At 42.6% G+C, this 21,184-nt stretch overlaps 1 protein-coding gene across 1 annotated transcript in view; it reads right to left on the bottom strand.

Moving 5' to 3' along the window:
- Window positions 1-21,024, bottom strand: part of dyrk1b (dual-specificity tyrosine-(Y)-phosphorylation regulated kinase 1B) — a 71,285-nt gene extending 50,261 nt beyond the window's left edge. Inside the window, exon 1 of the mRNA XM_039805062.1 lies at window positions 20,326-21,024. The gene's annotated coding sequence lies outside the window, so the exon portion shown is untranslated. The remainder of the gene's footprint in view (window positions 1-20,325) is intronic.
- Window positions 21,025-21,184: the final 160 nt, after the last annotated feature.

A 21,184-nucleotide genomic window follows, 5' to 3' on the forward strand; every position in this document is an offset into this window, starting at 1 on the left:
CTACGGTGAAAATTTGTACGTAATGTAGGTCAGTGGCGGCCGAACGGCGTTGATAAACACGCTAAAAAGCGATTATGCGTCTTGGTAACACGCCAAAAGCGGTATAAGAATTGGCATGCGCCAAATTATAAGATCATTCTGAATATAGTGGCATGTGCGCACGAATTTAGCAGAAAGAAAAAAATACTTAAATTTAAGCTCTCCAATAACCTACCATAATTTAAAAAAAAAAAAATAACCGTTTAACACATAGTATTAACCGGTCAACATTAGAGGTTATTATTAACATCCCTAAAAGGAATGTTGCAAGTTTCCATAAAAAGTAATGTATTTTAATAAGGTTGTGTTGGCTTCTACTGGCAAGAAGTAGGTATTTACTTATTTTTCAGACAAACATTACAATAACAACTGTATACAATAGAAAATAACATGTCAATTCCATGTACACCTTGATGATATATCATAAGTGTTGTACTGATAACTGGGAGTCTCTCTGGGGGCCAGTCTGCAAGCCTTCCTGTCCTACCACAGGAAGCTGTAGAGACGTGCTTGCCGTCATCCATCCACCATCTCCGATATGACAACCGCTAATGACCGACATTTTGTACGCCAATATCTGACACTGCTTTGGTGGTGCAGGTGTACTGTTCCATGTTGAGTGTCGGTGGCGCCGGCAGGATTCTATATCATAGTACGCACAAGAACCGCTCGCCCGCCGGAGAGGTTTACTACGCCAGGAATCAGCTGTTCTTATAATATTTAATGTGTATGAGAGTGTGCTCCTAGCGTACTTTTATCATATCACCAGATGACCAGATCATGAACTTATTTTACTGAAGCGTTTTGTAAGAGAGAGAGAGAGAGAGACAGAGAGAGAGAGACAGAGAGAGGTGGATGCGCCCTGAGATATGAATAACCTGATTTCTCTGTGCCATGTAAACATCATATCCCGAATATGATCAAAAAAGGGGATAACCCTCATAACCTAACTAAGTAATGACACATGATACGAGCATCCCGTGACCGCGCACCACCCCTCCTCCCTTCCTCCACACAGTTGCTAGTAGCCAAGGAGGACACGATGGATTAAAAAAACATGATGGACTCTTCAGAAGAGGAAACTATCTTCACTTGAGTTTCTGCGCGGGAAAGTCGCCGGACGCCACAATCTTCTGAACATAGTCGTACTGAGAAATCCAGAGAGAGTTGTGTGGAGCTGATAGTCTTAATTAGCTTTGTAGCAACTCATTAGGCAATGGATGGAATGTAACGGACGTTCATTAATATCAAAAAGTTACGCCGGGTTGGCTCAGTGGTAGAGCAGGCGCACATATACTTGGGAGGTTTATTCCTGGACGCAGAGGGCCAGGGTTTTAATCCGACCTGTGACGATTTCCTGCATGTGTCCCCCCCCCCGCACCTGCCTGTCCTGTCAAATAAAGGCAGAAAAGCCCAAAAAATAATTAAACTAGTAGGGGTGCACGATTCGGAAAATGTCACGATTCAATATCGATTTTTAGGCTCTAGATTCGATTCATAAATCGATTTTTGATTCAAAAACGATTCTCGATTCCCAAAAAACGATTCACAGTATGTAAATGTAGTTACTTTTCCCATGTGATTGCAGTAGACATACAATAAAAAAAAAAAAAGAAGAATTTAAATGAGAATGAATTTCGGAATTCTGTGAATCGATTATGAATCGGTAGAGCTTGAATCGCGATACGAATGTGAATCAATTTATTTTGCACACCCGTACAAACTAGCTATGCAAGTCCAAAGTCTTTTGCTTTTTTCGCCAGATGGACAAGAACCAAAGCCCCATCCAACGCCACCACTTCCTCACCACAAACGGGCAACACCAATCTGGTCTTACATTACTGACTACAGCGCCTAGCTACTAGCCTGGCCTAACTATTGGATCTGCCCAGAGCCACTCTGGATCTGCCACAACCAATCGCAACGTTTGGTGGTGACGTGTGTCATGCGCATGTGCAACAAGAGGGGAGACCAACAACTATCGGCTTATATTTAGCATTAGCATCGCTAGCGTTAGCCTTAGCCAACTCCTTCACCACTAACAGAGCGAGCTGCAAAATCTAACTTTTCCCGAACCCCGTGGGGAGAAGGGCCATGACATCATGGCCACCGTGTTGCAAAGATTGTTCTCGCTCGGGCTTTAACTTCTGGATATTCGGCGGCATTGCCACAACGGACCAAATGGCTTCACTCGCATCTTTCTAGCGCACGTCCTCAATGTCATCGTTCTAAGCCACTCCCTCTGTGCGCTGATTGGACCGCCAAATATTTGGCCGGAGAAAACCCAAGACTATACCAAAAACCCAGACGGAGTACTGAAGGGAAATGAAAATTGAGCGGAAGTACGTAGGAGGGCGGAGCCAGGCTACCTATCTACTGGCACAGGGGGGGGGAAACACTCGGGCTTGTTTGGATTTTTTTTTTTTTAAACCACTCGCGAGCGTCCTGGTCGGCGCTAAGCCTCGGCTGCAATGTCGGTGCCTTTGCTAAACAGTTAGCGGAGAATGCGGGAGGGGGGAGGGACGCGGCGGATGACAGGCTCCATCCCACCACTGTACATCCTGGGAGCCAGACATCACACTTCAACTGTACCTAGAGCTGTAACAATTCCAAAGGTTGCTGCACGATTGATGGTCTCAGAAATAATTGCAATTAACAATATAATTGTCACTTTTAGTCAAATTTAAAAGGAGGCATCTTTTGGTTATGTGACCCAGATAATGTAATAACACAGGTACACAGCCTATGAAGTAAACCACGCCTCTTTATTATTATTATTATTATCATCATAAAACAGTTTCTCTAACTGTATTCCCCCACCCCCTTGTTATTTTTGTTGCTATGAACGTGTATAGGGTCAATTGCCAACAACTAGCATAGCTTTAGCTCAACAGTCCGGCCAATAATCACTTATATGATTTCAATTTGGCATATCTAAACAAAATCAACAATTACCATCTACAGTCATACCCCTTAAGACCTTAGCTAATGCTAGCAATTAATTGTGGCGAAACAAAGATACCGCAATTACGTTAAAAAACAAAATGGACAATGAGACAATTATGTTATGTAATAATTGTTACAAGCATAACTGTAGTCAGGACTGGAATGATCCAGCTTGGCTGAAAGACCCAAAGAAAGTGTGGTGCTGTTTTTACACCTAAATATTTTAGTAAATAAATGTATGTAATTTTAGCAACAATTTGGAGTGTTTGTAGAGGGGATACACAGGCAGACCCACCACAACAGGTACACCTCTTTGACTGAGAAGGAAGTCATGCTCTTGATTGTTGATGAGTTTTAGGCGTACGTAGTTCAACTCTTCTCACTCAACACACAGCACATGATGACAGAAACACTGTGCATCTCCAGTTCATTCAAACAGGAACCTGGTGCCAACATTTGCCGCATCCCTGTTATAGCAAAAGGGTTCAGTTGGGTCACCGTTCTGCTGTTACAGCCGGTCCATATGAGTCTATACACAGCTTTGGTCCAGCTGTAGTCAAGACTGGAATAACACGCGCGCACTCACACGCACACACACACACACACACACACACACACACACACACACACACACACACACACACTCACACTCACACTATACAGGCACTGTTGCCAGGCGAGACATGGTCAGGTTCAGCGTGAGGCCCAGAAATAGAGTCCCAGTAAGGACAGGTGGAAGGGTCACATGAAACAACCCCTCGCCCAAATTACCACCACACATCCAGAGAGAGAGAGAGAGAGAGAGAGAGAGAGAGAGAGAGAGAGAGAGAGAGAGAGAGAGAGAGAGAGAGAGAGAGACTGACTGACAGACCTGAAGGGAGAATAAAGCCAGACGAGCTCAGAGGCTTGACCAGAAAGTGGATGTGAAATCTATGACATTACTGTGTCTGTCTCCAACAGGGACGACTGGTGCTATACTTCACACTGGTTGACTGGAGACATTTGGTCTAACTCGGCACACATTTGAGGCCCCCCAATTTAATTTCACCTCAGCTGCCTTCATCATGATGTTAAGTGATTTTGATCTGACTTCTAATACGTTTAGATTAATGGTTAGGATAAGACGTGTATTGGTCGGAATTAAAAAGGACAATTCAGGCGCAAATCGGTCGAACGACGAACGCCGTGCTTGAGCTATGTTACCGGTTACTGGTTGCACAGCGTTCAACTGGTCGTGACTTTTTTCTCCAAGATGGCGCCTGCCTGTATACGTGAACGGTACTGTCTTTCTAAACTATCTTTTTAATAAACTGTCTGTACACTTACAAAGTTCTTGATGCTTCGGTTTACATGTAGGGACCCTCGTTATGCTACCGTGGAAGTGTGGAGCTATTTTGAGCCTTGTTAGTGGTATAGAAATAGAGATTTCTTTTTACTTTACCCGTGCCCCGATGACTAGCGTTATAAGCTAATTAGCGGTTTGCGCTAAAACTGGTCACATTCGATTAGCATGAAAACAAATCCCAGAGAACGGTCCAACTCGGGACACGTTATTAACCCCTAGGTTCATTTTGCGCCGGAACTGTCCTTTAAGAGCAGGTCTCTGCACAAAAGGATTCTCACAAACAAAAAGTAAACAAAGAATATCTTAACTCCACTAACTAGCTTTTTATTTCCAGTGCTTTCAACCGCATCTTTAGTTTAGTTTCAGTTTATTCACGCGTCATCGTCGAATCATTAAAACACAATTTCCCGACGGGACATGTCAGTTTCCTCAGGAGAGTTTGCTCAGTTTTTCATGGAGACAATGACAACGGACTAAAGATCACGCTCCAAGATTTCGGGCGGTTTCTGTTCAGTCTGCGACTGATGCTCTCAACTGCTCCGACACTTCAACTGCTTTCGCAGGGATTCAAACCAAAAACAGACCTGCTGTGACTGTTAAAGGAACACGCCGACTTATTGGGACTTTAGCTTTTTCACCGTAACCCCCAGAATTAGACGAGTCCATACGTACCCTTCTCATCTCCGTGCGTGTTGTAACTCTGTCTGACGCCCCCAGCGCTAGCTAAGCCTAGCACAGATCCTGGAGGTAACCGGCTCCGACTAGCCTACTGCTCCCAACAAGTGACAAAATAACGCCAACACGTTCCTGTTTACATGTTGTGATTTGTATAGTCACAGCGTGTACAAAAAACACGGTCACTATGCTTTTACTATCTAGTAATTGCTCCTCACCACAGGGCTTCAAGGTGCTGCTAGCATATCACTCCGCCCAAGTAGCAGAAGCAGCAGTGCTTTGCCTTTCTGAGAATATAGTTCCCAGTTTGTATACGGTTAGAAGACGGCTGTGTCTCATGTGACCTTGTTATTTATACACAACATGTAAACAGGAACATGTTGGCGTTATTTTGTCACTTGTTATTTTGTCACTTGTTGGGAGCATAGCTCCATAGATCTGTTAAAAATAACTCCTCGTGTAGAAGTTGGCGCTCTTATACTTGTCTGGTGTCAGCTCGTTGTCTTACTTTATGTCAAGAAGTTATTCCTCGTTTCTCTGTTTTCTTGTGTTCTGTTTTTTTCTCAGATATTCGCCTCCTTACTGGGATTGTAAGGTTATTTTGGATATATTTTATAGTTATATTTTTATAGTTTGGTTGGTAGCTCCAAGAAATCATCCCACCCCCCCTCCCATCCTGCCTGCTTATTTACGAATCCTACTATGGCCACGCCCTACGAAGCAGTTTGATTGGTTGGGGTTAGGCATCGACCTCGAGTGGTTAAGGTTAGGATAGCCGATTGGTTAAGGTTAGGATAGCCGATTGGTCAGGAACATGTTGGCGTTATTTTGTCACTTGTTGGGAGCAGTAGCCTAGTTGGAGCCGGTTACCTCCTGGATCTGTGCTAGGCTAAGCTAACCGGTGGGGCCGTCAGACAGAGTTACAACACGCACGGAGATGAGAAGGATACGTATCGACTTATCAAATGCCGCGATCTATTTACCTCGGAACTCGGTTTTAACGAGGTCAAAGTCAGAAACACGCCCCCTGACCTCGGATTTACGAGCTCGGAACTCGGACAACCTCGCAGTAGCCCCAGTTCAAAATCCAACGTGGCTGCCGCCTATATCGACAGCTGTGAAAGCTGCAGTAACATAAAGTTATAAGCACTTCTGTCTTATTTGTGTCACTAAATCAGTCGTTCACACAGGCATGCCCAACTTCTATCTGTGAACATGTTGTTACGCTGTTTGCATGCACAAAAAACGGCGTAACAATAGCTAACCGGGCTAGAGCTAATGAAAACAATGAAAATCTGACTTTTAAACAGAACGCATTCAACTCGGGTATGACGTCATTCCCAGTTCCGGCTTCCCAGTTCCGAGGTAAATAGAACGCGGCATAACTCTGGGGGTTATGATGAATAAGCTAAAGTCCCAGTAAGTCGGCGTGTTCCTTTAAGCCTTTTAGGGTTCATCTAATTAAAATTCTCAACAACTGAACGTTTTTTGAAAACATTTTTCTTTTGAGTTTTTGTAAAACTGTGCTGCGAGTTACAGCCGACGTTTAAACACAGACTAGAGAGAGACAATGCAGACGGTAACGGTGTTAAATACATGTTCATTTAAGTTCAGCGATTTTGTGTTACATTTGTCATTATTATTATTAAATTGTTTTGTATCCGATGCAAAACCAACAACATTATGTAGGCATTATAAAGCAGCCGCCCTGCTCTCTAAATATCAGCATCGGCCAATGAAAAAAAACCATAACGGTCGAGCGCGAACAAATAGCTGCACATACAAACCATATCTGCCGCCGCGTCTCCTACTGTCACATTGTCCACATTTGCAACCTGCCACAAAGCAGTTTCCTCCTTTGACTCGTGATTGTGGGATAACAATGTGCATGTTCTTCAAATCGGTTTTGGATGCAACGCATCTCTACGGCAATGCTTGGGTGACAATGTAATCAACACAAATAAAGGGCTGTGTTTTTAAGACAAGAAAGACAAAACGTGTTCACTTTTACACACATATATACACAGTATAAAAAAAATATAAAAAAAAAAATGGGGAGATAATCACACACTCACTGATTAAAAAAAACTATCATTCCACATAAAAAAAAAAAAAAAAAAAAAAAAAAACTTTGTGCAACCCACTGTTTCTCCCATAATTCATCTCGGAAAACTCTTGGCTTGTGCCAACAGTTTGACTCTTTCTCCATTTTCATTAACATTGATGCCATAAATTTGTCTTTGAGCAGTCACCAACTGATCCCAGAGGCTGAAAGTCAAAAATCTCTGAATGAAGATTCAGATTTTGTAGCACACGCACACTGCTGTGAGACTGTAGTGGAAACGTATATGTATCACGGCCTGGCTCGGAACAGCGGGGCTAAACGGAACGGCACCCAAAAGCCTTAATGGAGTACTTCTGGGACACTCCCATGTCCGTTATGGGTGAGTCCTCCAAATCTTTCTTGACTGAATGCAGCCTACATAAAGACAGCGAGCAGACCCCTTGCGTTCAGATATCTGCCATCGGTCCCACAGCAGGCTGTGCCTGTGTCTTGTGTCGTGTTGCAGTTGGCGCTGCCATCAGGTGCGGTTCCAGGTGTGCTGTGGGCGGGGCACGCAGGTAGCCCACCGCTGGGGGGCGCCCTCCGCAGCCCCCTCATGTCCACTGAACACAGGGAAAGGCATCACCTGTTCACCTCTTTAGCCTCCGTCTTTTTCTTCTTTGCTCACAGTCAAAAACGAAGCTGCTGAACTACACAGACGCTGCATAGTGTTTTTTTATTTTCCTCAATAAAAAAAGGTTGCAGTTCATGAAATGGAACCCCTCTCCTCATTGGGCGCAGAGACACTTTTGTGCGTTTTGCTCGGTCAACGTTGTAATTTTGTCCTGTTTCAAACAAAAGTTCCACAAATGGCTTTATCTAGTCAACATGGTGATAGTGGCTGACCTGGCTGGCACTGTCAACGCTCTACGAGGTGGTGTCACAATTTAGGCCTAGCCTGCATCACATTAAAGCATGACCATACAACTTTTCAGAAACAAAATAACGCTGACTGTCTCTTACAAATCAAGAGTTGAATTCTTTAGCAATACAACCAACTGTTGCAGTAGTACCCTCAGGCATTTTGTCGCTACTGTAGGGCTGTAGAGATCTGTTGAGTCAAAACAAGCGCGCCTAATTTCTCCCTAAACTGCATCAACAAATGACAAGCGTTCGTTACTCTAATGTGTCGGAGAAAGCCAGCGATGGAGAGGAAGAACAGATAGATTTATCCTAAAGCGCTGTGTTGGTAGCGTACAAAGTTGGGCAGTCTGCTGCATGGAACCAGATTCAAAGACAATGACGACGTTACTTTAAAATAGAGTTGAGAGATATGGAAAAAAAACTAATATCACGATATCGTTGACCAAATACCTTGATATCGATATTGCGGCGATATTGTAGGGTTGACAATTAGTGCTTACAAAAACATATTTACACGAGATTTTTGGTAAATAATCATCACTAATGTGGATATATACAGTTGAAAATTAGCCGGCTGGCTAACACTGGCACATTTACAGAAATGTTGATTAATGTGTGTTGTCCTTTATAAATAAAGAAAAAGAATAAGAATATAAATAGCTAAGTGGGTATAGGCAAATAATAGAAAAGCTAGAACAGTCTGGTAAGTTCAGAAAATGACACCACTTTACTATAATCCAGCCATTTAAAACCAGGGACAGATAACACTTGTGTCATATCACGATATCCAAAATCTAAGACGATATCCATTCTCATATCACGATATCAATACAATATCGATATATTGGCCAGCCCTACTGTAAAAGCAATTCAAATGCTCTAAATTTTGGAACTAGGGTTTCCATTATTTGGGGGGATCTAACCAGGAATCCTAATGTTACCAAGGAGTCAGTCAAGTAGCTGTTAGCTATTAAATCTATTCCAGTTTACCTATCAGCAGCTCCTTTTGAACCCATGGATGTACAGACAACTATCACTGGATTACTGAGATACTTCAGAGTTCCTCACAACTTATTCTATGATTTCTAAGCAGATTTTGAGACGTTCAATTGTGACGGACATTCGAGTTGGATGAATTAATTATAATGAAGCGTAAGTGACACTAAATATAGCGCAGTGTTTTCCCTGTGTCTCTTTTTGGTCATTTTTTTGTTTTCCTTGGGGTCGTTTTGCCCCTCTGCGGTAATTCGGCGTCTCTTTGTAGTCGGTTTGTGTCCCTTTGTGGTAGTTTTGCGTCTCTTTTTCACATTATTGTGGACCGTTATTATTACCATATCTGTGTGTAAGACATTGGAAAAGTTAGAGCAGATAATATATAACTAACACTCAAAGAGCTTAAAGAGAAAACTTGTTTAAGAAGTCCAACTACAGTCATTAGATATGAGAAAAGTCTTTTAGTTACATTCATTTGACTTCAAAGCCCTATGTGCATCTTGTCTATTTGGCCAGATTTGAGCAATCTAAAAGAGCCACTGCTGACAGTGTAGATAAGCCGGCCTAGCTCCAATAACTATCTTCCCTTTGTCTTCCGAGGACCAGCATGCACCTGACCTTTCACCTCACGCAGTATCTCTGTCTCACGTCTGTCCCTCCACATCCGCCCCCCTCCAACTCTCCCACACCCACCTATGGAGGCACGCCCACCGTTTGAAAACCTCTGCTTTAGGAAAGAAACATGTTGTGTCTTTTATTTCAGTAGTTTGGGGGGTTCCGATTGCTTAAAGCGCCCATATTATGCTCATTTTCAGGTTCATAATTGTATTTTGAGGTTGTACCAGAATAGGTTTACATATAAACACCATATTTTTTGTTGTACTGCATATTGCTGCAGCTCCTCTTTTCACACTGTGTGTGTTCAGGTCTCTATTTTAGCTACAGAGTGAGACCTCCTTCTTCTGTACCATCTTTGTTGGGATTCGCACATGCTCAGTAGCTAGGTAAGGCTCACATCAGCTGGCTAGCGGTTTCTCCAACTTCGGCCTGTACAAGGCAGGATTAGCCGGGAGACTTCTTCTAAACGAGGGCGCACTTCCAACTTTGCGTGGAACACCTGCAGACGAGGGACATGTCAGTATTTCTTTTGTAGATTATGGTGAACGAGTGTGTGTTGTAGCAGCGTTTTGCCATTGAGAATGAGCTAGCATGCTACGGTTAGCCACCTCGTTTCAGCTAGTGACGTAGAAAGCTCACCCGGAGACTGAAGGCAGGACACATTCAGAAACCGTATCTCACTCAAAACAGCATGGATGTTTTTTTTTTCCACGTTTGTATGCGTGTGGAAGCACCAGAGACACAAAAGAACACCCCAAATCCCAGAAAAGGTGATTTTTCACAGTTTTTAAAAAGGCAAGTCTGGAGACCAAACTCTTGGGCCATATTGAACAGCATGTATAATGATGTTTAATATCCTCATTAGACACTGTGGATGGCTGGAACGCTGCTGCGGTTCAGTTACATCCGTGGCATGTCATGGTGCCACTGCGGCCTTTTCTGTCCAGTTCTTTCCACACCAACCCCACAGCAAAGCGTGCGCACGCCTGGAGAAAGTGCCAGGTGTGGGTCCGCTCTCTGAGGTGACGTGCCTGCACAGGAGGAGGGAACTGCGAGCCTACGCTCAAACACCCAATCCTCCCTACAAAGCTCTCCCATTAAACTGTGTGCGTGTGTGTGTGTGTGTGTGTGTGTGTGTGTGTGTGTGTGTGTGCGCGCGCGTGCGCCATGGAAACTAATTGTGTTAGAGAATAAAAAGGCATGGCTGTATCAGGCCAAGAGTTAGCTGCCTTCTGGGGGCGCCTGGCTAGCTCACCTGGTTCAGCGCTGCGCCCCATGTACCAAGGTTCAGTCCTTGCCGCAGCGGCCGCGGGTTTGATTCCAACCTGTGGCCCTCTGCTGCATGTCATTCCCCCCCTCTCACCATTTCCTATCTACAGCTGTCCTGTCTAATAAAAATGCTTTTTAAAAAGTTTTCTCCCTTCTCAAATCACATTACAGTACATCCCTATCATATATACTTTAAGACAAGGAAAGAGAATTACCTTAGGTAAACAATTCAGTACACAGAAAATCAAACTGCCAGTTTGGGATTGTGGTTCCCAGGTTCTTAGTGAGCTAATGTTGATATGCTAAAGTAGGCCAAAGTTCAGCCATAGCTATGTTGTTAGCTTCTAGCAAAAAGTCAGGCACTGTTAGGCACTGTTAGGCAAGGACACCAGTGGTGCGTCCCAGCATAGCCATCTAGCGGTAGGGGGTTTAAACACAACATAAACCACTGTCTTACATGAATATTTTTGCACATAAACTAAAAATAAAATTGCCTTTTTAAAATCGATACAGTATTGCAAAATAAAATATGGCGATACTCAAGTGTATTGATTTTTTTTACACCCCTACTAATGACAGCAGATAGAACGTAATTCAATCCTGGTGTATGTCGTTTTGGTATCACAACATCAGTATATGTTGTGATGTTGTAACATGTCTGGGGACTCCATTTAGAAACACTGACTGTGTCAAATAACCAGACAGGGTAGTCTGTTTTGGCTAATCCAACAAGCTTAATCATCACATCCATGCAAAAATCATATAAATCCAATATTGCCATGAAGCAGTCTTGCTCATTGATTTGCAACGTTGCTCACAATGGCCTAATCCACCCAGAGATATGAAATGGATCAGTGCCATGGTGTTACCCGTATGGTAGAATCCCTAACAATTAACTAATTCATATTGTCTCACAGATTCTATTGTCATTTTGTTGTTTTAATGCAAACATAAAGACATAACCCACTTAAACTAAAAAACTATGATTGTTTTATACTAAAAATGCACTAATAAATATCCTGAAGCAGGGTTAGGGGTAACCCAGGGGTTTGCAGCTGGCTACAAAAGTTGCACGAGTGCAACAGTTGGATTCTCCTCTTAAAGAGTAGGCTAACTTAGGGCTGGGCGATAAATCAATTTTATCGATTAACTCGAATGTGTAGTTAACGTAGATTTGTTTAAATGATTTTCTCCTTAACAACTGCCGACGCTGCCCTCTTGGCTCCCGTAGCTCCGAACGGGCTCATCCCTCCCCCAGCGCGTTTGCCATAGATACACAAACAACATGGCAGCAACAGGGACTAACATTCATTATTTTCTTAACCAGTCGTTTCATTACTTACTTATCTGTAATCTCCGCCGAAATGACCGGCCGCTCGCGGTGCACTGTCCTGACCTGAAGGAGCACCATGCGGGGCACCAGAGCCGGTGTTGAGGAACTCTTTTGCGGCTCAACACATCTACTAAACGCCGCTGATACAACCGAGCTGTGACGGAGGTCTGTAGCGGCTTAAACAACTTGCAATCGCCGCTGTGTATCACGGAGCTCCGCTTCGACATTTGTTTTCATCGCTATGAAGGAGCTTGCTACAGGTATGCTACATTCAAGAGACCACGGGATGTTAACGTACGTTACGCAGCAACAGGTGAAAATAGGGGCAAGTTTGCGCAATAACGTTAAAATGATTTGAACTTTTAGCGAGGAACGAGAAGTGAATTACCTGTATGTGTGAAAACAGCTTTATCTCACGCATCCGTTTTGTTGTTGTTGAATATATAGCCCCCCCCAAAAAGAAAAACCTCAAACGAATTTATATTTCCACAAAATTGGCATGAATAATCATAATGGTATACATGCCCCATGTGTGTGTGTGTGTGTGTGTGTGTGTGTGTGTGTGTGTGTGTATGAGTCAAAACAAAATAAAACTTGTTTTGAACATTTTCTTTGTCATCTGCAGATTGATTTTAAGTAGAGGGAGAAAAAAATCGATTTAAATCTTAAATCAGATTTTTTTTGAAAAAAATCGGGGATTTTATTTTTAGGCCATATCGCCCAGCCCTAGGCTAACTACAACCCGGCTACTTGTGCTCTAGGAGTTTTAACATGCTTGGACGGAGGATAGGATTTAAAAGCATTTTACTGAAATAAAATCCAGTATCAAATCTGTATCCTTTTTCCAATCTCCTTTTGTTGGCGAAGAAGGCAGAAACGCTGTAGTTTGGACATACCTACAACCTGCAAATGAGATGAGCAGCACGGTATATGATGCCATGTTAACTGAATGGGACACATTTACATAACGGCTGTAGCCTACTGTGCTTCACAAGCTACATGCTCCAAAAAAGGTCCTGATTCACAACTATGGAGTCGATGACGTTCCAACGTTGCGAGCTTCTTAAACCGACGTGATGTGATCCGATGATCGTTGCTCTAGACGTGTGCGTTCTGTTGGACCACAAAGACACACTGGCAGCCGTACGGCGGCATTGGTGCGATGACAGTGTCTTTTCACTCACAATCTTTAGGCTGAATACAGACAGCAGCTGCAGAGAGCTCAATAACCAGAGCCAAACTCTTCATTTTAGCCAAATTACAGTATTAACATATAAATCAGCTACATCTGATCTGATATTTTAAAATGAGAAGCCTGCGTTTACAAGGTCCATAAATACTTTATGTATACACTAGATTGGAGTTGTTCTATGAACAGTTTCAGCACATCATTTAGTAGTATTATATATATATAGCTGGGCAATATATCAATATTATATCGATATCGTGATATGAGACTAGATATCGTCTTTAATTTTGAGATTTTAATTAGAGGTGGGAAAAATAATCAATTCTTAGATGCATCACGATTCTCTAGAACGATTCGATGTGCGATTCTGATAAGTTAGTTTTTTTTTTTTTTAAATGTGTTGATTTTTATTTAAAAGTTACTGTCTCCAGACAAGTACAAATCCGAAAACAGAGTGACTGAAAGAGGATGGGATAATGGACAACAACTTAGAGTAGGGCTGGGCAATATATCAATATTATATCAATATCGTGATATGAGACTAGATATAGTCTTAGATTTTGGATATAGTAATATGTCATAAGTGTTGACTTTTCCTGGTTTTAAAGGCTGCATTACAGTAAAGTTATATCATTTTCTTAACTTACCAGACTGTTGTAACTGTTCTATTATTTGCCTTTACCCACTTAGTCATTATATCCACATTACGGATGATTATTTATCAAAGATCTCATAGTGTAAATATTTTGTGAAAGCACCAATAGTCAACACTACAATATCGTTGCGGTATCGATATCGAGGTATTTGGTCAAAAATATCGTGATATTTGATTTTCTCCATATCGTCCAGCCCTAAATATATATATATATATATATATAGTAATTTATTTAGACCACATTTCCACCTGTGACCTGTGTATCTGGATGATGCCATCTAATTGCATTTACACCTGCTATTAATCAGTACTGTCACTATCTCAGTATCATTATGGCGGGCAGCTTGCGATAGCAGGAAGAGGCAGAGTTAGGTTACTTTGAAACTTGTTTTACTTAAGAGTGGCGCCAAACGGTACAGGTGTCATTTATACCTGGCTTATACCTGGTGATGCCAGATGTGGTCTGGCTGATGCAGTTAAGATATCCAAATAAAGGTCAATGGAGACAGAAGCTGCTTCATGGTTTGAATGCTTAAAGTCCCGATTGAGCCTATCTGTGAAACTAATGTTGGCTCAATCTGGTACAGTGTACAGCTGTGTCATGTAAGTGTTAGCCTTTAAGACTTTCAGATTTTTTAAAGTGCTCATATTATGCTGTCTGGCTTTTTCCCTTTCCTTTATAGTGTTATATATCTTTTTTGTGCACATTATAGGTTTACAAAGTGAAAAAGCCCAAAGTCCCCCCCAAAGGGACTTACCATCTCCACCAGAAAACACTGTTCCCAAACTGCTCCAAACAGCTCTATTGTAGTCCAGACTCTACTTCAGAGACAAACGTGGGTCACTTTGTAACACACGTTATAATGCTCGCCTAGCTGCTAGCGTGGCACGCCCTCATACTCTGCTTCTGACTGGCTAGTAGTCCTTACCTAGGTACTGAGCATGTGCGACTCCCAACAAAGATGGAACAGAAGTGAGATGCCTCACTCTGTAGCTAAAACAGAGAGCTCAACACACAGGGTGAAAAGAGGAGCTGCAGCAATGTGCAGTACAACATAAATATGGTGTTTTTTGAAAATTAAACCATGTAAACCTATTCTGGTACAACCTCTAAATACAATTATGGACCTGAAAATGAGCACAATATGGGCACTTTAAAAGGTCTCCACTCTCCAGCAGCAGATTCAATCAGAGGCAGCCCACCTTGCCTGACAGAAACTCTTATATTTATATATATATATATATATATATATATATATATATATATATATATATATATATATATATATATATATATATATATATATATATAACATTCGGGGGAAAAGAGCAGAGCTGCTATGTCCCACAGCAAAGCCAATGGTCCTAACGAGCAGTGTTGGGAGCAACGTTGGCATCACAGTAATTCCACTATTTTGGGCAGTGACTACAAATGTAACCAATTACCCTTTTTGAATTTCAGAACGCAACAACTCCTTACTTTTTGTCTCGATCGTCAGAGCAGCCTATTCCCCGATTTGTTTTATTTCCGGGTTATGATCCAACGTCACCTGACTTTATGGCAGCAAAACGAACGACGTGACTCAATCTATCGGTACTGGACTGCCACTAAACACACTGGCCGACAGTTGGCGCAATTTGAGCTCGCTGTCCTGGAAAGATTTTTTTTTTTTTAACGTGTGTCATTTTACTCTGCCAAAAGAGTATTAAAAAGTGACTTGTGTTGATTGATTCGAAGACCTGTTGGAGCTACAATAAATAAGCCCATCAAAACATTTCTGTTGGGTTTTATTGTTCCACTACTTACATTTCATCAGAGCGATAGTGGCTCCAATCATAGATAACTTTGACAGGTGTCTTGTCCCACACTGTTCCACAGCAACACTAAATAATGTAGCTATGTCTGCATTAATAGTAGGGGTGGCTCACGATTCGATTCAGTGGCCAACGATTTGATTCTAAACCGATTATCGATGCAACCATTTTTTTATGTACATTTCCATGCGATTTAAAAGAAATATACATATAAATGTGAGTTTGCGACTCAGAGTTTGATAATCACTTCCTAGATAAAGCAGCTAGACAACGCTTAGATTTTGACATATTTGTCACACACCCGTTTTAATGAAATGTTTTGCCTACTGAGGTTTTTATTTTGTAGTCATTCCATGCTTAAGCCTTAAACCTGCTTGTGAAAGTCCCCTTCTCTCCTAGTAATCTTCCATGTCAGAGGCGCAGTCATGTTTAAAGGTGGATAACTGGCTTCTGAGAACATGAAACATGAGGTGGTCAGATGTCATGTGATAAAGTAGATGAACAGCATATATGTGTTTTGCCTAATTATTTTATGCATTATTTTTTTTTCTCCTTTTGCCCATTTTTGTGTTTTTTTTTTTTCTGCACTCTTGCCTAAACTCTTAAGTTAGGGCTGGGTGATATGGAGAAAATCAAATATCACGATATTTTTGACAAATACCTCGATATCGATACTGCAACGATATTGTAGGGTTGTCTATTGGTGCTTTCACAAAATATTTACACTATGAGATCTTTGATAAATAATCATCAGTAATGGGGATATAATGACTAAGTGGGTAAAGGCAAATAACAGAACAGTTACAACAGTCTGGTAAGTTCAGAAAATGACATTGCTTTACTGTAATGCAGCCTACAACACTTATAGCCATATTACGATATCCAAAATCTAAGACGATATCTAGTCTCATATCACGATATTGATATAATATCGATATATTGCCCAGCCCTACTCTAAGTTGTTGTCCATTATCCCATCCTCTTTCAGTCACTCTGTTTTCGGATTTGTACTTGTCTGGAGACAGTAACTTTTAAATAAAAATCAACACATTTAAAAAAAAAAATAAATCAGCAGCTGATTGGACGAACGTGTGAGGTGGGTCTGGCTACTCGAGAATTTCAACACAGTGTCATGGCGGCTCGTAGAGAATACGATCTCGTATTTTACAAAAATAGTCCACCGAAACGTGTTTCTGAAAACATTTTAAGCGAGAAATAGGCCACGCGGTTGCTGAATCTGTCTTCATTTCAGATCGACAAAGATCAGTTTGAAAGATTTTCGTCTACTTCTACCGGATAGTCGTGTTGCGTTCAACGGATCATTTGCATAAGCGTTTTTTCCAATGCAGCGCCGCTTTCCCGGAATGCTTTGCAGGCGCGTTGAAGTCGCCTGACGTCACCCATAGGAATAGAGTGGAGCGCGGCGCAACAGAAGCGGCGCACGGTCAAATGGATCAGTACCATGAGGCGAACATTCAGATTTTTGCCAAACATAAAACTAGCTAAATAAATGAATGTAGAAATAAAACAACTGCCCTATACCCTATTTTTGTTCATCAATCCATTAACTGTTGCTTTAGGATTTTTTATTATAGAAACAAACTTTTAGGCTAATAAAGCCAATCAGTAGATGAATAAAACATCAAATATGATGGTTTCAGCCCAAACGCAGAGCAAGCCTTGGCTGATAGGTTAATACACAGTCAGTTGGATCAGACTATTCTGGGATTATACATTGCATGTATTCACATCATTTAGCCTGGAGGTTCATACTATGTAGTCATTTGATGCAGCTTTAATTTTCCTTATTCATTTGATAATGTTATCCTTTTAAAATGAGTTGTATGAAGGTTTAACATTATCATTATCAGCAGTAGATGTTACAAAAATGTAATGAGTACACATTTTACAGAACTTTGTTAACACACTGAAAAATGCTAACTTTTCATAGCCACTTCTGACATCTAGAGCAGGGATCTTCAACAGGGGGTCCGGAACCCCTAGGGGGTCCTCAGAGTCAATACAGGGGGGCCCACCAAATTATTGTTAATCTTTGAAGAAAAATTTTGCCCTGCCCGCGTCCAACAGAGCAGTAACCGAACCCGACAGTTAAAATCTCTTTTTTTCTCATACTAATGACACATGTACGTGTTAGAATAGTTTAGTATTCTATACAAAGAAGTCATGTATAAAGGCTTTAGGCCACCCCACACGTTATTATATGCAACTTAATTTTTTACAATATATGTAGTAGGGGGTCCCCTGCTCAGTCTCTTTTTCCGCTAAGGGTCCTTGGCCTCAAAAACTTTGAAGACCCCCGATCTAGAGGGAGTGTTTGGATGAACTGTGGGCGTTGTATTACTTTAAATGTATTGTTTGTGTATTCATTTATGTATTATGATAAAGACCAAATGTCTGAACTTGGTTTTACTGACATTCTTTACACATCTTAGTCAGCCACAAACCACAATTTCCAGATGAAATAGGGTGAATGCTGCCATTAGTTTGCATTATACGAAATGATCAATATTAAGAGGGGGCATGACTGCACCGTCAGGTCAGTGGACAGATGTGAATCAGATCCACTTTAAGCAGCAGCAGCTGAAGGAACATCCACTCAAGTTGAAAAAGTTTCAGCTTGAGAAGCCCAGGCTGTAGAGGGACAGGAGCAGAAAGGAACAGAGCCACGAGGGGAAGTCGAGGCTGAAGAGCAAAGTAAGGGACACCAGAGTTCCAGGTTAAGTTTTGAAATAAGTCTGTCAGAGTCCAAAGAAAAATTGAAATTGGCGTGTCAAAGCTGTCACACACGGTCTGAGTCAGGGAACAAGTCCATTGGCTGTTTGAGGCCAAAAGACACAGACGGCAAAACCGCTCCAGCAGTCAAAGCAAGTCAAAAATGTACTTAACATTGTGTCAGTGGGATGGAGCGTTATCTCGGAGCGAGGGAGAACACTGGAAGTCTGGCGCTGATCAGAGCCACTCCTAGATGCTCCACGCTCACTGTGCACCCAGGCTGCCATTAGACTGACCAGATCGGACTTGACGTTAAGTCTCATTTCTTTACTTTGCAGTATTGCAAAGTATAAAATGGTGTTACACTACAACTTTGCAAGATATGGTGCTGAACTGATACTGTGAAGGGAGTTCTACTGAACCAACATCCAGCAAACATTCAGACTTATTCCAGTCTCTCTCTAGTTTTCGTGCTAATTAAGAAATGTGTCTATCCTGTGTAGCTCAATGGAACTGCAACTGGCTGGATTACCAGTCAAATTCCACAGGATATATATAGTGTATGTAAGACACTTCTGACAGAAGCTTCAACCTGAGGAAATGTGTCCCTTTCTCCCATCTAGAATTTCCATGATGGCCTATGTATGGCCTTTTTGATGGAAGATGACAAATGACTAAACAGTAATGCATACTAGTGATTCAATCTTCTTGTATTAAAAGATTTCAGATCACGACATATTTTGCTGAGCACCCGCAGAAAGAGGACCACAGACAGAGGAGATGTCAAGATGTCTCCCAGCTGTGCATCACCACTGCTCTCATCATAGCCCTGTTCTTTTCCTGGGAGCTGCCATCTCCCGGCAACTGACTGCCTGTGTCCCTCTACTCCAGGGCAGGGTAGGGGCTGGGGCTGATGCGGTAGCTAAGCTAGCGGCTAGCTTTGCCGTTAGCTGCTGTACGTTAGCAAATTATTGCTGCTGCAGATCTGCAGAGGACAGTCGGGGGTTGCTGGCTGGCTGCTTCGATAGCTCAAATCCATCGCCCATCCACACGCCACAGCAGAATCTAACCACATACTGTACACTTGAGGATGGCAACAGCAACACATCCATTCAATCATCCCCCCCCCCCCAACTCTGCTCAAATCCACCCGGCATCCTCTGCCTTTCTCGGTGGTGTCGTGCGTTAACTCAGTCAGGGCAGGTCGCGATACCACTGCTACTGAAGCTTGCCCAGACACACACACGCACACACCTATACATACAGACACACACATCGCATCAATCGTTCGCCTCTTTATGGACTCGCCAGATGGGTAGCTGTTAGACACAGTCACAAGGTAAACCTAGGAGGGCAGGGGGGCGGATAACCCTAACGATAGACTTAGAGGACATATCATGCTAGAAAACGGAGTAACGGTATGTAGTCCATCATAATGATGCACGTCTCCGCTACTGTAGCCAAGCCTTAAATTGTCTAACACGACCCATTGTCCAGCACCGCCGTTAACCTACCTATTTCCCCCCAAAAGCCTGCCTTTTGCCCCATTAGCCACCTGAAAGCAGCAGCAGCAGCGGCGGAGGAATGGGGACACGAGGCCGGGTGACAGGGGCGAATAACATGATGCTACCAAGCCCTGATTGACCGTCACTGTGCCTCTAACACACGCATTAGATACAAGAACCAACTGGTCCCATTCATACATGAATATAAAATAAAATAAAAACGCCGACCGGCTGTGTCTTACCTCAGGCGGTGTGTCGAACCGAGAAGTTCCGCGTAGCAGCCATGTTCGGAACCCCTATCTCCCTCCGTCCACACGAACCGAGCCTCCTCCCCCGGGTCAGTCGTCCCTCTTCCACAGCAGAAATCCAAATAACTGGTTGTAGAATGATGATTTGCAGATACAATCCCGGTGAGATTAGTTTCCAGTAAAATGTGGTGTTTCTCCGGAGCTCAGAAAGCGGGGTGTCGATGGACACAGCTAGCCGTGCCTGAGGGGAGGAGGGCAGCCCGCCGCCTCCACCACGGACTCCTATTTCTACTCTGAAAACTTCAGTTACTTGTTACAAATGTATTCTCACATATATAAGATGCTACCATACAACTGCAGCGTAGGCAGTTGGACTAACACGCCAGTCAGCTTTTTTTTTTCTTTTTTTTTTTTATTAATTAAGCTAACATGAGCTAGCCATTAGCTAGCATGCTAGCTGTCTAATTAAACACTGCCATCGTAATTTGGAGGAAGACAGTCCGCACACTGCAGGCTGCTTGGCGGGCAACGGCCAGCCGATTGTCCGCTGGACAGTACAGGCAGCTATGACGGCGATATTAAGAACTAAAATGTATTGTAGCAGGTAGGCACAGCTACAGCTAGCTCTCTGCTGGCTGTCAGCCCCTCCGTGATGTTAACATCGGTCAAAGGAGAGGGGCTGCATTGAGAGCGCACTCCCGACACCAGGCGAGCACGGCCCAGCGCGCTCCTGATACATTTACCACAAAATGGCTGCCATAACAGTCCACCACAGACCGACACGAGTAATCGCCGAAAGTTTGTCTTTTCCCTGTTTAAAAAAAATAAAATAAAAACCCTACCCGAGCTCACG

Source organism: Perca fluviatilis, chromosome 7 (genome assembly GCF_010015445.1).
Source record: "Perca fluviatilis chromosome 7, GENO_Pfluv_1.0, whole genome shotgun sequence".
NCBI lineage: Eukaryota > Metazoa > Chordata > Actinopteri > Perciformes > Percidae > Perca > Perca fluviatilis.